This window comes from Balaenoptera musculus, chromosome 11 (genome assembly GCF_009873245.2).
Source record: "Balaenoptera musculus isolate JJ_BM4_2016_0621 chromosome 11, mBalMus1.pri.v3, whole genome shotgun sequence".
In the NCBI taxonomy this organism is placed as follows: Eukaryota; Metazoa; Chordata; class Mammalia; order Artiodactyla; family Balaenopteridae; genus Balaenoptera; species Balaenoptera musculus.
In genome coordinates this window covers 85,403,249-85,421,560 of record NC_045795.1, presented here as the reverse complement: position 1 = coordinate 85,421,560, position 18,312 = coordinate 85,403,249, and positions in this window count along the sequence as shown.

The following is an 18,312-nucleotide window of genomic DNA, read 5'->3' as shown; positions in this document are numbered from 1 at the left end:
GCCTCCATTCTTATTCCGAGGTCCTGGATCATCTTCACTATCATTATTCTGAATTCTTTTTCTGTAAGGTTGCCTATCTCCACTTCATTTAGTTGTTTTTCTGGGGTTTTTTCTTGTTCTTTCATCTGATATATAGCCCTCTGCCTTTTCATCTTGTCTATCTTTCTGTAACTGTGGGTTTTGGTCCACAGGCTGCAGGATTGTAGTTTTTCTTGCTTCTGCTGTCTGTACTCTGGTGGTTGAGGCTATCTAAGACCCAGCGGGGCTTTTTAAGTGGGATGATTTCTATTTGGTCTGACTTCCTGAAATAGAATCCATCGCCTGCTAACTCCAGAACGTCTGTCAGCATGGTTTGCCCCGGGTTCTTGGCTCGGCTGTTTGGGGAAGAGACACAGCTGGGGAGCAGTGGGAGTGGGGCGAGGGGCAGCGTATTCACATCTGATATTGAAACAGTCTGTGTGTGTTTAGGGAATCACTACAACATCTGACACGCCATCCCCACCCAAACCCCAAACCCCAAACCCCAAATCCCAAACCGGTTCCGCTCCAATAGCCAGCCTCCAGTCTGTGGTTTCAAAGCCTCTTCTGAATGCTTTATTTCTTTCTATTTACAAAGGGAGCTGTTTTTGAAAGGGACATCAGTTTCTATTCATGTCTAGGACCCTGAGTGGGTCTTTGCTTCTTATTTGTCCGGCTTTGTTTAGGCCAAAGAGCACTTAGAGCCCGTAACCACGGACCTGGGACAGGCACCATCACCTGACATGATTTAGGCGCAGGGAGGGAAGGAGCGATCACAATGTAAATGAGGCTTATCAAGCTGTGTTGTTGTGCAAGTTCCAAACCCACACACGAACCTCCCCCTCAGCGTGTTCTAATTTCCATTGAGGAAAAAGCAAAGGGGAAAAGGCTTGTTGGGAGCCTGACACTGGCGCATAGAACTTAGCAAATGCTGTGTGACTTGTGTGCACAGCAGAATTCTTTTCAGAGGAAGGATGACCAGGAAGCAACATGGTTCCTACAAATTAAGGGACTTGTTGCATGACTCTCAGCGTGAGTTTTCTGTCTCATTTGGACCCACTTTGGATTTCTGGCCTTACTTTCTGTTGGTGGACTATTCTCCTTCATTGTAATTTCACTGCTTAATTGCCCTGGCCCCAGGCTTCCCAGGCAACATGCCAAGAAGATCGAGTTTACTTTCAAAGTCTATCACCTCTCCTTCCTTCATTCCCCACCTCTTCTTGCTTTCCTCCTCACCCCTCCCACAAAAGCCTCTGAAACATTTACTACCCCCATGCGGTACTCCTTTTGTAACCCACCCAAGCCTGTCTTCTTTTTTTTTTTTTTTTTCTTTTTTTTATTTTCTACTCTGTGCCAGTGGTCAGCAAACTTTGTTCTGTAAAGGGCCACAGTAAATAGTTTCAGCTTTGCAGGCCATACTGTCTCTGTTGCAACTCCTCCGGTCTGTTGCTGTATCATGAAAGCAGCCATCAGTGGTACATAAACAAACAGGGGTACCTGCGCTCCAATGAAACTTTATATAACAACAACAACAAAAAAAAAAGGTAATGGGCTGGATTTAGCCTGAGGGCCAAATGGAATAAATCCCTGTGACATACACAGGAGATCTGCAAGACTTTTGAGAATGTTATCTCACCTGAAACACTGCCAGCTTGGACTGAAAGTGACAGAGAGAACAAAATGAAAGAAGACTGTCAGACTCCCCAAATTCTCCAGACAGGAGACAGGCTGATAAAACTACACAGCTGCCCGCAAGTGCTACCCCTCATGAAAAAGGAAGGATGACCTTTTTTTTTTTATTTAAAGTATTCATAATATTTCACTCAATGATACTTAGTTCTTTTTTTTTTAAATTAATTAAGTTATTTATTTATTTTTGGCTGTGTTGAGTCTTCGTTTCTCTGCGAGGGCTTTCTCTAGTTGCGGCAAGTGGGGGCCACTCTTCATCGCGGTGCATGGGCCTCTCACTATCACGGCCTCTCTTGTTGCGGAGCACAGGCTCCAGACGCGCAGGCTCAGTAGTTGTGGCTCATGGGCCCAGTTGCTCCGCGGCATGTGGGATCCTCCCAGACCAGGGCTCGAACCCGTGTCCCCTGCATTGGCAGGCGGATTCTCAACCACTGCGCCACCAGGGAAGCCCTAAGGAAGGATGACTTTGAGAGCAGAGCCATGAGCCCAGAACAGAGCTGGGGGCCAGGCCTTGGTAGCTAATGGAGTTTGCCTGGTTGGATTTAGAAACTGTTTGGGACCAGCGACCTTTTTTCCTTTCATTTTTCTCCCTTTTTAGAGTGAGAATGTCTATAACTATTATCCTGATGGGGTCTGTCCCATGAGGGACAAAACTATCTGTTTGCTAGTTTCACAAGTCTGTATACAGAGAGAAGTTGTAGCCCTGGATGGATCCTATCAGGAGCCTCACGCATACCTCGTTTAGATAGTGTGGGTGATGAGATCTGAGACTTCCGAGCTGATGAGGGTTTGGACTTGAGTTGATGTAGTGATGGGTGGAGAGTTCGGGGGACGTTGGAATGGGGTCAGCACCTGTGAGATAGACATGAATCTTTGGGGACAGAGAGTGGATTGCTGTATGTTGAATAATAAAGATATCCACTCACAGAACCTGTGAGTATGTTACCTTACATGGTAAAAGGGACTTTGCAGGTGTGATTAAGTTAAGGATCTTGAGATGGGGACTTGATCCTGGTGAGTCCAGTGTAATTACAAGGGTCCTTGTAAGAGGGAGGCAGGGGCATCAGAATCAGAGAGAGATGATTTAAGGATGGAATCTGACGGAGGGAGGATGGCTGTACTGATGAGTTTAAAAATGGAGGAAGGGACTGCATACCAAGGAATACAGGTGGTCTTTAACACAGGTGGACACAGCAAGGCAGCAGATTTCCCCCTAGGGCCTCCAGAAGGAACGCAGGCCTGCCCTTAGCCTAGTGTTTTCACCTCCAGAGCTATAAAATAATAAACTTGTATTGTTTTAAGCCCACTAAGTTTGTGGTAGTTTATTACAGCAACAAAGAAAACGAATACAGATTTTGTCAACCCTGTCTCGCCATACACTTTGTAAGGGGGCTTCATGGATTAACCTTCTTCATCCCTCATGACAACCCTTTGAGATGAGTATTATTATTATCCCCCTTCCAAGTGAAAAATGCTGCTTGGAGAGTTTGACCCAATAGTCTAGTCTTTTGAACTCCATGGTGCCTGTTTCTGTGACATATTGCCCTGCTCAGGCAGACTCCTGTTTTCCTCATTTTAGAGTGCCTCACCAGTCCTCATTAAACTTTACCTGAGTCCCGATTTCTTGGTACTTTTTCTCTGCTCCTATGAATATGTGTTTTTTTTTTTATGGAATTTTTTTAAATGAATTTATTTTATTTATTTATTTTTGGCTGCGTTGGGTCTTCGTTGCTGCGTGTGGGCTTTCTCTAGTTGCGGTGAGTGGGAGCTACTCTTCGTTGTGGTGCGCGGGCTTCTCATTGCCGTGGCTTCTCTTGTTGTGCAGCACGGGCTCTAGGCGCGCGGGCTTCAGTAGTTGTGGCACACGGGCTCGGTAGTTGTGGCTCGCAGGCTCTAGAGCGCAGGCTCAGTAGTTGTGGCGCATGGGCTTAGTTGCTCCGTGGCATGTGGCATCTTCCCAGACCAGGGCTCGAACCTGGGGATTCTTAACCACTGCGCCACCAGGGAAGCCCCCTATGAATATGTTTTTCATTCACTCTGCCTACGGTTTCGGAGACTTACCAAGTGCCAAGCCTTGGTTTAAACTTTAGGAGAGGTATATAAAACAGATGTCCACTCCGGAAGAATCATCATCCCTCGCTCTAAAAAAACATCAGTCCTCTTCTTTCACTAAATACACAGCTTCATCTATACCGTGGAGTGAATTTGTCCTGTCAGAATTCATATGTTGAAGCCCTACCCCCTAATGTGATGGTATTTGGAGATGGCCTTTGGGAGATAATTTCGTTTAGGTGACGTCATGAGGGTGGAATGCCCAGGATGGGATTATTGTCCTTATAAAAAAAAAGACACTAGAGAGTCCTTTCTCTCTGTACGTCTGTCTCTCTCTCTGCTACGTGAGGACATAGTGAGAAGGCAGCCATCTGCAATCCAGTTCTGTCACCAGAACTGAATCACCTGGCACCTTGATCTTAGAATTCCCAGCCTTCAGAACTGTGAGAAATCTATGTCTGTTGTTTAAGCCACCAAGTCTATGACATTCTGTTACAGCAGCCTGAGCAGACTAAGATAACCTTCAAAGCAGAACAAAAGAAAACAAACGAACAAACAAACACAAAACAGCACTTGGGCTAGCAGCCGAAACAGTCTTACAAATTTGTGATGCACTGGTTAAGCGCAGAGTGGCAGGCTGAGTCTAAAATGGCCTTGGTGATCCCTGCCTCCTAGTATTTATGTACCTCTGTAATCCCTTCTCCCTGGATGTGGGTTGGCCTAGCAGCTTGCTTCTAACCAATAGAATAGAACAAAGGTGATGGTACGTCTTCCCATGATTACCTGACATAAGATCATAACATCCACCTTGCTAACTGTTGACTGTCTCCTTTGCTGGCTTTGCCAAAGCAAGTTCCACATTGTGAACAATGCTACAGTGAGGCCCATGTGGCAGGGAACTGAGGGTGGCCTCCAGCTGATAGCAAGCAGGGAACTGAGGCTCTCTGTTTGACAGCCTTCCAAGAACTGGGTCCTGCCATCAGCCATGTGAGTTTGAAAGTGGATCTTTTCCCAGTTGAGCATTCAGCTGAGACCCTTGTTGTGGCCAAAACCTCGATTGCAATCTTACAGAGAACCCCACTAAGCCATTTCCAGACTCCTTACCCACAGAAACTGTCAGTTGACAGTTGTATGCTATTTTAAGTGGCAAAGTTGTGATAATTTGTTACACAGCTGCAGATAACTAATACAGGTTGAAAGCATGGATTTATCATGGGTTCAAATCTTGCCTCTACTCTACACTCCTATAATCTTGGACATGCCATGTATGTACTCAGAGCTTTAATTTTCTCATGTTCAGAGTGAGACAATAGCAGATCCCACAGCATAACAAGTATTCAGTTATTCTTAGCTGTTATTATTTTTTAAGTGCTAATGAATCACAAAAGAGGGTAATTTCATTTTCCCTGGAATCAGGGAAAAATAATTATAACTAACACTTATACTGAGCTCTCAAATTTATGGGCTCACATAGAAATTATTGAATTTGATCCTTACTGCAGTGATTCTCAGCTATGAATGATTTTCTCCCCCAGGGAATATCTAGATATATTTTTGGTTGTCACAGCTGGTAGAGGGAGCTCCTGGCATTTAGTAGGCGGAGACCAGGGATGCTACTAAACATTCTGCAGTGCCCAGGACAGCCCCTCACAATAAAGAATTACAGAACCGGAAGATCAGTAGTGCTGAGGTTGAGAAGCCATGCCCTAGCAATCCTGTGAAGGGGGGTGTGGTTATCATGCATGGTTCATGAATGAGAAAACAAGCCAAGAGAGGCTGAATTACAGAAGCTGTAGGAGACCACATAGGTGGTATCTACCAGAGCTGGGACAGAAGTCTTTATCTCCAGTTCCCAAATTCATTCCTTTTTCTTCTCCCCCACTTTACCTACCTATCCTGTCTGGAGGCCCATCGATTTTAGCCTGGAGTCAAGAGTCAGGATGCTTTGGCCCAAAGAAGGGACTGTAATGGTGGAGATTTCAGGCACTGTAGCTGGGGAAGGGGAACCAGAATTCTTTCCAGAACAGATCATTTCAATCCCACTTGGCAGGGGATGGGAGCAGCGCTGATTGATAGGCCCGTCCCACCAGAATCCAGAGATATTCTTGCCTAAGTATAAACTTGAGCTTTGTATTCTCTTCCAACTCTTGAGAACATTTCAGGCTAACACGGACACTCACTTAAGCAACATTTCTGGTCACTGTTTGTGCTGAGACCTATATCATGAAGACCCCTCAGTGTGTATCCGTGTCCCCATTTGACAGATGAGGAAACTGTGCCTCAGAAAGGAATACAGTGGCTTGTCAAAGGGCACATGGGTTGCAAAGGGCAGAGCTGGGATTCGAACCCAGGCCCTTCAACTTCAAGTCCAGATTAATTTCCACAATGCAACTGACACCCTATACACACGGCTCTGTTTGGAGTATTTGTGTGTGTGTGGTAGAAGGTGTAAAATGTTTCCTGCTTCCAAGCAATTTGCTGCCTAGAGGAGGAGACGGAATTATAAGCAGATGACTAAACTCGGAGTGGAAATAAGAACGTGTGCTTCAAATGGGTGCAAACCCCACACTCCTGGGAACGCAGGGAAGAGACAGAGACAGAGAGAATGCTTCTTGGGGGTGGGGCTGAGAGACCTGTGGAAAGTCTACAGAGAAGAGGTGGCACTTGAGCTGAGGCTTAAATTTCGGGCAGAACAAAAGGCCAGTGCCCCAAACCAAACAGCAGATTCACATGCTAAAAGCGGTTTCTGCCTCGAGATGCTTTAAAAAATAGTTCCTCATTCAACTTTCAGCCAGTCCTCCCTGACGGAGCTCTGGGATTCCACACATGTTCTGATGATTGCTCTTTTTTTTTCCCTTTCATAATTGCACAGCCAAGCAGCCCGAGTTCTCTAGGCTTCTGTTCAGGCCTGAAGATTTGCCGTATTTGGCATTCCTTGTGGTTTCCGTCATCCTTGTGATTATACTAAGTTTATGAGAGAAGCCTCTTATCACTGCTATCAGCACTTTTGTTTTCCCATTTTCTGCTCATTTTCCCTAAATAATCAGAGCTAAGAACTCTTAAAATAGTCAACTAATCACACTAACAGTCACTCACTAACACACTAAGTGATGTGGAAAATGGAACCACGGACGGACGAGAAGACCCCATGCTCTCATCACTTGGACCATCCGTTCAACTGCTCGTGAACAGAAATCTGATTTGTGTGTGTGAAGGATGATTTGAGGGCTCTCAAAGCAGAAAGCATGAATATGCAGATGATATAAGTTCATTTGTTTCTTCATTCGCTCTATAAATATTTATTAGATACCCACTCTATGCCAGGCTCTGTTTCAGGGACTGGAGATGCAGCCACAAACTACCTACCAGGTCGCTGCCTTCATGGAGCTTCCAGACTAGATGAGGGAGACAGACCATAAGTAAGTGAGCAAATCCATGAACAAGCTAAATTCAAATTGTGACAAGTAGGATTGCCAGGTCAAATATAGGCGGTCCAGTGAAATTTAAATTTTGGATAAAAAAACACTTTTTTTTAGTGGATGTATTTCCCAAAATTGCATTCTCTACTTCTGTTTCTTAAGTCAGGCACCACTAGTGCTAGGGAAATAAATGGAGTGACTGGGATGGTGTATCATTCAGGGTTCCGTCAGAGGAAGAGAACCAGTAGTTTACCTATATTTAGAGATTTATTGCAAGGAATTGGCTTAAACAATCATAGGGGCTGGATAGGCAAGTTCAAAATCCATAGGGCAGGCCATCAGGAAGGGCGGACTGGACCTCTTGGGCACAAGCTGAAGCTGCTGTCCACAGGCAGAATTTCTTCTTCTTCAGGGAAACCTCGCCTCTCCTTTGTAGGCCTTCAACTGATTGGATCAGGCCCACCCAGATTATGGAAGATAACCTTTCTTATTTAAAGTAAACTGATCATAGACTCTAATCACATCTACCAAATATCTTCCCATCAACACCTAGATTAGTGTTTTATTGAATAACTGGGGAATACAGCCTACCCAAGTTGACACACAAAACTGACCATTACAGATAGCAAGGGGAGGGGGTGTCCACAGCCAGCAGGGAAGTCTTCTGTGAGGTGGGGACACTTGACTTGAGACGTGAACTTTGAGACACTGAACACTGAACTGCATGATAAGAACTGGGAGATCAAAACATTCCAGATGAAAAAAACAGCAGGTGCAAAGGCCCTGGGGTAGGGAAGAACCTCTCTTGTTTTCGGAACCCAAAAAAAGTCAGTGCAGCTGTGGGTGGAGTGATCATCAAGGGGAGAGCAGTATCTGGTTGGGTGGAAGAAGAAGACTATAAAGTTTATAAAACTCTAGGACTATTTGTAAAAAGATGTTGATAGGTAGAGAAAAGAGTAGGCTCTTAAAAAAGGCTTTTTCCTGAAGAATTTCTGGGTATCTGGTTGGTTCTAAACCTGTTCGCTTACTCAGAAAAATTGCTGGGGGTCATTTAAGGCATAGGACTCTACCAAACTGAAATTATTAGGACTCCATGAAGTAAAATTCTTACTGTTTCTGAAAAGGAATCTTTTTAAGAGCTAAAGAAAATGCTCAAAAGATGGGCAGCCACTGTGGGGCATCTCCAGTTTAGAGCTTTTTCTTCAACCAGTCTTTGCGTTCAGTAACCTTCCTCTGAAGACTAGAATTGTCAGATGGCAAGCCAATTGTTCGCAAGAAATAGCTGAGTATCAGTCAACATCTACTCTCTATCTGTGTTTTGGGGATTCACGGTTTAAGGAAAGATTCCAACAAATTTCAGTAAAAAAAAAAAAATCAGTTTTACATGTTGATCCTGTGTTAGAATTCCACAGGCAGCTTTGTCTCCTAGAAATCGTAAATAGATTTGTGAATCCTCAATGCTGTTGCAGGAAAAACTACTACCTGAACCTGGTAGAGATTCCTGGTATCTGTAGCTTCTCACAACTTGCCTGTTGCCTCCAAGTCAGACCAGGATTCCTCCAAAATTGATATAATAACTTCGCGAAAATCACCTAATCTCTCTAGACCTGGGTTTCGTTATCTATTTTTTTTTTTAATGAGGATTTCAACTCTGAAGTGTCGTTCAGCCCAAACATTCAGGTTCCATGAGAATTCTCTTAATTGTCAACTGTCCCAATGTGGTACCTTGATTTGGGAGACAGTATAGGCAGGAAATGTTGATCTCTGTTGTGTATCGTGTACTAGAGCTGTTTCACTCCCTCAAGATCCTGATGATGAATCTTTCCTGTTCTATCTCCCCACCTCCACTAACCATTAAATGGTATGTAGTTGTATTTGTTATCTGTTGCCATGTGACACATTACCCCTGAAATTCAGTGGCTTAAAACAACAAACATTTACTATCTCACGATTTCTGTGGGTCAGGAATTGGGAGTGACTTAGCTGGGTTTTGGCTCAGGGTCTCATAGCTATGGTCAAGATGTCCACTGGGGCTGTCTTCATTTGAAGGTTTGGCTGGGGCTGGGAGAGAACATGGCTGTTGGTTGGAGGCCTCAGTCCCTCACCCTGTGGGCCTCTCCATTGACTGTTTGATGTGTCCTCATAACAGGGCAGCTGGCTCCCGAGAGAATGAGTGACCCTAGAGAGAAACGAGGAAGCCGTAATGCCTTTCACGACCTAGTCTTGGAAGTCATACATCATCAATCCCACCATATCTATTTGTTAAGACTAGGTCACTAAGTCCAGCCCCACAATCAGGGGGAGGGGAATTAGGTTCTAGCTTTCAAGGGAAGAGTGTCAAAATTTGTAGACATGTTTTAACTAACACAGTTGTGTCGTGTGTGTCTGTGCGTGTGTGCTAGAGAAATTTTACTCCCTAAGATCTTGATGATGTTATTCTTCCAGCTCTATCCCTCCAATCTTACCCCACTGGTAATTAAATAGTATATAGCCTATAACTTAACTATCCTTCTGTCTTCTGTAACTTTTTACGAGCACAGTGTGACCTGGCTTCAGAAAGCCTGAACATCACAAAGATTGTTGCTTTGCTGCTTTCCTGTTTTCAAGTATTCCTTAACTATTAAGGCAGTAATTGGCAAATTTTCCCTCCTGCATCTCTTGTGTAGTCCACTGCTTGGGAACAGAGAGAAGGGAACATGGAGGGTAAAGCAAGAGGGTGTTTTGTTTTCTTTAACTTCCTTAGATGGATGAGCCATTTATGCACCATTGTATCCCATGCAAAGTTTTGCAGAAATATTCTAGAGCCAAGCTTGGTGGAGGATGGTCTTCTCAAGTGGCTGCCAGCTTACCTGATCAGAGAGTGTACAGCTGGGACACCAGACGTTCACTGCCCATGGGCGACTTTTCCCAAAGGCTGGGTCCTCCTAGAAGTAGAGCTGGGACGAAGATCTGTGTGCAAGTTGTTCATTTGGAAGATCCCGGAAACACTGGTAGGCAGTGGAGAAGTGAGATGAGAAGGGGAGGCAGGCGAAAGGAGTGAGTTATCAAGCCACTTACTCTCTGGAGGACTGGAGCTTAATGCCGCTGGGGAAACTCTGGGAAAATGTATAGAACCCACACCTCTGAGTTTCCCGAACTAAGGGAAGCAAGAGACGTGGGTTATTGATCTACCACCTCCCATCAGACTTTGACTGAGAGCTGCTCCTGGTTATTTCTATAGGAGGTTGCTAGATCTGTGTAACAAATTGCATGGCTGAAAACAACAGAAATGTGTTTCCTCACAGCTCTGGAGGCTGCAAGTTTGAAATCGAGGTGTTAGCAGGGCCAGGCTCCTCTGAAGTTGCTAGGGAAGGGACTGTTGCGTGCATGTCTTAACCTTTGGTAGCCTCAGGCGTTCCTTGGCTTGTAGATGCATGCCTGCAGTCCTGTCCTCACATGGCATTCTCCCCGTGCGTCATCACGTCGTCTTCTCTCTGTGTATGTCTGTCTCTGTGTCCAAATGTCCCCTTTTTACAAGGATATCTGCCATACTGGATTAGGGTCCACCCTAATAATCCATTTGGTTACTTCTGCAAAGAACCTGTTTCTAAATAAGGTCACATTCTGAGGTTCTGGGAGTTAGGACTTAAGTATAACTTTTTGGGGGGGACACAAACTCATAAAACTCTGTCTATTCAGCGCTGGTGTCTGTTGTTGGGAGCAAGAAGGTGTATCCAGCAGGGATCCTGGCTCTGGATCTTTGGGGTTGGCTTCTAGGTTTGGGGCTCTCTTGGGTTCCTGCTGGAAGAGCCAAGGGTCCAAGTGTAGCCATACACAGCATAGAAGGAGAGCCCAGGTGGGTGAATCCTCACCGTCCAGATGCTCAGGCTGCAAATCTCGGAGTCATCCCTGGTTCCTCTTTTCCTTTGTTGACTACTTGCAATCCACTGCAGATATATCAGTTCCAGCAAAACATTTTCTTATCTGGAATCCATCCATTGCTCCCCATCAGGACCGACATCATCCAAACTCTAGGCCATCTTCATCTCTCCCCTGATTTACTGCTGCAGCCTCCGACCTGGTCTCATCACATCTGATTAGGCCTGCCCAGGAATAATCCAGTATCCTCTTAATAGGTGTTATGGGTTGAATTATCGCCCCCCCCCACCAACAAAGTCATATGTTGAAACCCTGCCTCATCCCCTTTTAAAGGAGTGCACCAAATTTGCTGTTCAGTCTTCAGTTCAATTTTACCTTCTCTTTCTCTTGTCTTTCCCTCCCACTCCTTTTCCCTCTTTCTCTCTCCCTCTTCTCTCCCCCCACTCCTCCCCTTTCCCACTTCCTCTGAATGCATAGCACTCTGAAAAAGTTGAAATGTCATAGGCATGGAGTATTTTCACAGGGTAATATTAATAGAAATATTCTCGAAAAAAAGCTGACCCAAACACAGACCCATCTAGGTTGATTTTGGCAAAATGAGGTCTAAACTTTCTAAACTTTCATACCCTCTCCTCCTGCTGGGCTTCTCTCTCACTGTCAAGGCACATGTTTCTCCTGTCTGTGACCTTGCCCCCATTATGTCCCTTCCAAAACCATATGTAAAATATATAATACATATATGTGTGTATATCTATAAATACGGGTGTGTGTGTATATATATATATGGTGGGTATGTGTAAATAGTTAGATAGGTGGATAGATACATAGATAAATGATAGAAACTTTTTCCACCCTACTTCTCCCAGGGGTAGATTATTTTCCCCAAAAGTTGTGTCTGCCCCAAAACAGAGATACAAAGAAACTGATTGAAGTTGGGGTGTTTGAGCTGGAGCGTGTGTCTGCCAGGCCGGGCTTGACCTGTCAAGCTAGAAAATACAGGATAGGAGAGGGACAGGATCCCAACATTCTCATAGAGCCTGACTTCACCACTGTGCCTCCCAACCAGCCAATAGCCACCAACAGAGAGGGATTAGGAGCCATGCATTTCCAGGGATCCATCTGAAGGCACCAGTGTGTCAGGGTCTGGACCAAGTTACCGAATGGGATAAACTGCCTGTGACTCAGTCCATGCCAACTTTTTAATACGAGTGCTACCTGGTTTACAATGAGCACCAGAAATGACTTTTAAAAGAATTTAAAAGCTAGGTATCGAAGGTAAGAGGTAGTTCATTCCCACTTGACTTGGTAACGCTGAGGAGTCCATGGGTCTAGTCTACCGTGGCAGACACTGCCAAGCCTCACCTAGACACCCCCTTCCCTTCCCTGACTTGACTTCTGACCGCCAGCACCCCTATTTCTTTGCCTGGGAGCTTTCTCTTGCTGTTGGAACCCTCTGTGAGCTGCCCTCAACTAATTCCTGATAGGACTTGCTGTATAAAAATCCCAGCTCCGCTACCCCTGGGCCAGGGTAGCTCAGAGGCACGTGCTCTACCCTAGCTCCTCGAGTTTCTTCAATGGGACTCAGCCCTAGGAGCCCACAGGGGTAGCTGGCTTGAAAATCTACCCTTTACTGACGGCTATCCCTTCCCTCTCTTGATCCCTACTTGCCTGTGGTGTTTCCATCCTTCTCAGATAAACTGCCTGCACTCTAATCCTGTCTGTGGGAGGAAGTAAGTGCTCTCTACCACCACACACACACATACGCTAAAACAATTTGACTTAGAACATGGCCATAGAGTATGGGCTTTCCAATCAGGTAGACCCAGGGTTGAATTCTCACTCCACCAGAAACGGGCTGTGTGTGGACAGTCATCTCTGAATCTTATCTGTAAGATGGGTGTAGTAATACATCAGGCTCCTAAAGTGGATGAGGATTCAGTGAGTTTATGCATGAGAAGTGCTGAACGTGGAGGCTGGCTCATAGTAAGTGCTCAATAAATGGTAGCCAAGTTTTGTTTCGTTTGTTGCTGTTGTTAAATTTCCACCCTCTTGGCTTTCTGCAGCCTGGGACAGTAGCAGAGAATGCAGGTGTCATTTACACTGGGCAGCGGCGCAAGGTTCAGTAGTTGGACAAGGGAATCCAGGCAACAAGGGAGCCCAAGATTAAAGTGAAAGTCAAATGCCATCAGGAGGGGCAGGGAAAGAGAGGGGGGCCTAGGGCAGTACCTCTTAAACTTCACTCTGCGTACAAATTATTTGGGAAACTTGTTGAAATGCAGATTCTGATCCAGTGGGTCAGGGCTTCAGCCTGAGATTCTGCATTTCTAACAAGCTTCCGGGTGATGTCATGCTGCTGACATCATGTAGCCCATGTGTGGAGTAACAAGGAGCTAAGGCTTGGAGAGCAAATGTCAAGCCCAGGAGAAAAGAAGGACTGGAAGTGAGAGTGCAAAACCCAAGTGTGGTCAAGGACGGCCAATCGTCTGCTTTGAGTTACATTTTCTATCACGCATCTGGAGCTGTGCTCTCCAGTATGGTGCAACCAGCCCCATGTGGCTATTGGCACTTCATCCTGATTGGGATGTGCTGTGCATGTAACAATCACACTGGATTTTAGGTACAAAGGAAAGAATGTAAAATAGTTCAATACTTTAAATAATAGTAGTTACGTGTTTAAATGATAACGTTTGGGATCTATTATGTTAAATACAGTATATCATTAAATTTAATTCCACCTGTTTCTTTTTACTTTTTTTTTTTAAATGTGGCTGCTCGCAAATTTTGAGTTACATTTGTGGCTTACATTAAATTTCTCTTGGCCGTCACTGGTCTAGAAAGGGCCTCTTTCTTCCCCTCTCTCTGCGCTGCTGCCTAAGAATCCATCGTCAGCAATTCCTGAGGTGCCCTGGGGAAAATTCGCAACTAGAGAGGCTCATTGCTCTGAAGGGGAGACAGGCAGGCCCGCAAAAGGGAGCTGTTTGGGAAGGAACCAGGCAGAAACATGCCAAGTCATTCTCCACAACAGCAGAGCTATTGCCATGGGGCCGACTGGGCGGCCTGGATCCCGGAGAGGCCAGCCTGCCACGCTCCAGTGCCTTCAGTCTGGGCCTCTTCAGTCCTTTCGCAAGTTTTCCTCCTCATCCTGGGCGACAGGTAATTAGCAGGGCCAGCTGGCAGCCTCCACCGGGTACTGTCGCCAGAGAGCCGGCAGCCGGCCTGCAATTACTGTAATCCTGGCTTGGCCTTCCAAAGAGAGCTCTATTCAGCTCTCCCTCTGCAAGTTGGCTCTGGGTGAGGGGGCTCGTAACCTCTACATTCTCAGGGTGTCTCTTGGCAATGAAAGACCCACAGAAGAAAGTCCCCAGTGTGCAGACCTGCCACAGACTTCCCATGGTAAATAACCGGGCAGTTGGGCATAAGTCACTGCTTGTCAGAGGCCGGGGGTATTGGAAATGTCTCGCCCGAGTCATCTATTCCTCAGACAGTTGCTTTTACGTGTTCCCAGTAACTCCTCTTTCGGAAGCTTGTCCAGGGCAGATCCCAGGCGCCTCAGAAAGACATTAAGAAGGACGCTTGAAAATCCATGAATCTTAGCTTCCGCGAAGCTAGAAGGATATGAGAAGAAAGGCTGTTTTATCAAGTGGGAACTGTAGGCAAATCCGGGTCTGCAAAGAGGCAGCAGAAAGATCTTCATAGTCATTGGGCTAATTTTTTAAGTTCTCAAGCCTCAGTCTCCTCATACGAAAAATGGGCATAGGAACAGCATGGACCTACTAGGGCCGTCATGGGGATGAATGAGACATTCTGTGTGACGGGTTCAGCATGGCAAGCACGTGAACGTGAACATTAAAAACTAAGTACAGTAATAGGGAATGAACTGTAAGAAGCAAGACAGATGGAATGCATGTAGGTTGAACCCATCAGAATGTTCCAAACTGGAGCACTGAGGTTTAAATGGCAGGGGCTCCTTTTAATGCCCAGTCACCAGGAAAGTCTGCCCGATGTTATCTGTGAGGTCGGGTACAACATGAAAATGCAGGGCCCCTTGTTCAAAATTCAAGAAAAAGGTGCAATTGAAGGTACTAATATAGGAAACTTCTTTCATTCTTCCGTGGTCTGTCTCTGTCTTTGTATCTCTCTCTGACTCTCTTCCCCAGTGTTTCTATTTCCTATTTAATGTCCCACTTCCTTGGGCAGGGCGATACGCACCTGGTCATGCAGACCATCACAGGTACCTGGGATGTGTCACTCAGCACATGTAAGCATTTGCCCCCATTCCCCTCCCCTCCATCCCAGGATCCCCCTCCCAGCAGCCACGAGACCTGCCATCTGTGCCCCAGCCAGGGTCAAAGAAGTCAGTCCCCAACCTACAGGGGACAGGCACCCGCATGCTGGGACGCATCCGTTGTGCACTGGGGTGGGTAAGAGACTGGGCCCTGCCAAGCTGCCTATCAGACATGCCCTGGACTGCCGCGTCTTGCCCTGCCCCTAGATGCCACCCAATCTTGACTCTTCCTGTTACCCAGAAACTGAGTTCACCTCTTGGTGGATGTCGAGCCAAAAGACACAGCCAAGCCAAAGAGTGGGAGAAGGAAGAATTTATTACTTGCAGCAAGTAAGGAGACTCCCAGGGATCTCTCCCAAAGCAGTGCCTCCCCAAATAGCAAAATTGGGGAAGTTTTAACCTAAGGGTACATGCATATTCATGCAGGGGCTTGGGCGGTAGACAGAGTCCAAGCTTTAGTTGATTGAAGTCATGAGGGTCAGAAAAGGACAACATCATCTCCCCTTGGGTTCCAGTTGATCTGGTGGTTGAGCGCTTTGGGCTCATCTTTACCGTTGAAACAGAACAGGCAGCCTTTGCAACCGATGTGTTACCTTTGCTATTGTTATTTCTCTCACAGCCAATGTTTCTACATTCTTTTGTTCCCTTAAAATCATTAATTACTGACACCTGCTCAAGGACGAGCACTGTGGCCAGGTTTAGGTCACAGAATGGCTTAGACCAGAAATGGCTTCTCTTCTGTCAAGAAAGCCATGCCTGCTTCTCTTTCTCCTTGGACCCCCCCCTCCATCTGCTTACGTTCTCCTGCTGACCCCTTAGCCTCTGTCCGGGGCGAGAGCAGCGTGGATTGCTGGATGGGGCCCGGGGGCCAGGTGCTGGGGTGGCTGCAGCCGCTGGGCAGTGGTGTGGAGGTGAAGGGCGAGCAGGGTCTGGGGTATCACAGGATGCAGGAGCAGGCAACAGAGGACCCATCCTGGGGAGACACAGAGGTGGAGAGGTAGCAGCAGGCAGGACTGCACACGCCCCACGGTCCCATCAGAACGGACGCACTAAACCCTGTATCACACGTACAGTTATCAGCACTTTCAAGATGGTGACTGGAGAGCATTAGCCCACCAAGGGCAGTGCCCCTCTGAGTGTGGGACCTGTGTGACTGCCCTTGAAGTGACTGCACTTGAATGCCCTCGAAGCCAGCCCTGGATGAGATGGCTGTCACGGAATAATTAGACATCATGTTTCCTGTCCCAGGCAGAGCCTGGGAGTCAGATCCCACCTCTACCTCTCACTACTAGTTCTGTGACCTTGGGCAAGTCCTTTAACCTGTCTAAGCCTCAGTGTCTGCATCTGTAAAATGGGAAAAATGATAAAGTTTTGCAAAGATTAAAGGAGATGATGCAAGCTGGGTTTAGCTTGGTGCTTGATGTAAAGCAAAACCTTAAAAACCGTTAGCTATCGCTCGAAAAGTGACTTTGAAAGAGAAGCATCCTTTTCCCCATTTATCTCTTGGAGAAGCAATCCTTCACACTTTTCCAAAGCTCAGGGATCCTCTGTTTTTTCTCACAGCACCTGGTGAGTGGCTGAAGGAAACAAACCAATGGGCAGGGTTCTACTGACATAAATAAGAAAGTGGACGAGCTTAGCGTCACCCAGGCTTATGTGCTGGCAAGCATTGCTCCTATCACGGATTCCACCTGGGCCCAGTCTGCCAAGAGAAGCTGGAAGGCAGCAACGTGGCTTCTGTCTAGCCTTATCTATCCCTTCTCAAAAGCTGATTTCACTCCCTGTTTTCATAAGAAGCTCTACTCTAAACTCCCTGAGAGGACTCACACTCTGTCACCATCTGCATGACCTTGAATGAACCACATACAGTGGATTCTCTTCTGTGTTTAGTGACATTCTCTTTACTAGAAGGTCAGCTCCCCGAGGACAAAGACTGGGTCTGGTTTTGCCTAGTGTTGGATCCCTAGTGCCTAGCATGATCCCTGATTTGTGGGAGACACTCAACAAATGTTTGTCAAATTAATGAAAGGATGGATGGATGGATGGATGGATGGTTGGGTGGATGGATGGATGGTTGGGTGGGTGGTTGGATAGATGAATAGATGGAAGGAAGAGATGGTTGTATTTTGTGAATGCTGAGCTCATTCCCAGCTCTGACAATCTATTATGCTATAAGTCCACTTCATTGTTTCTACTTCTTCCCTTGAAGGATGAAGTTGGAAACTTCAGGGCCTCCTCTTCCATGATGGGCCCTGCAGGAGGAAAGCAAATCAAAAGTGTCGGGTGGGTTGGTTGGATGTCCCTGACTTGGTGAGGGATTGAGAACTGGATCTGCTAGTGCCATCTTGGTCCTAGTGGAGCTTTTCTTCCAGGTCACATTACCTCTTATGTATCTAGGGCCCCTACTCCATTCTCAGGGGACTGGGGCTCCCCAAGGGTCATAGGTAATCAGTTGAAGACTGAGGCAAATTCTCTGGTCAAAGAAGAGCTATCTTCCTCCTGTACAATTGGCTGGCAAAACGTCCATGAGTGTTCCCCAGCAGAAGGCCAGGAGAAGGGCAACTGACCGGGCTGCCATGTGGCTTCCTGGCACTGGAATGGACGGCATTGCTCCCAGAGACCCAGAGTTTCCTGATCTCACTTAGCTGCTGTCTCCATGGTCCCTCTTCTCCTTCTTTCCTCCAGGGGTGGAATCTTTTAATTTATCTGGCACTGGGGGAAAAAATGTGTTCTGTAAGTATGCATGCAAATATTTCTGCCTTGCATTTAAACTAGTGGTTGTTTTTAACTCAGTAGTCAGGAATTTGCAATCCCACTTCTTGCTTTATTTTCTGATTCCATAGTGATTGCTTCTTCCCAAAGCAGTGGGTGTCTCAGTCCAGCTGTCTGGGCTAGGGAGAAAGATCCCTAGGCTAGGGATCGCTCTCAGACTTGAATGTGCCATATCAATCGCCTGGGGATCTTGTTCATCTGCAGTTTCTGATTCGGTAG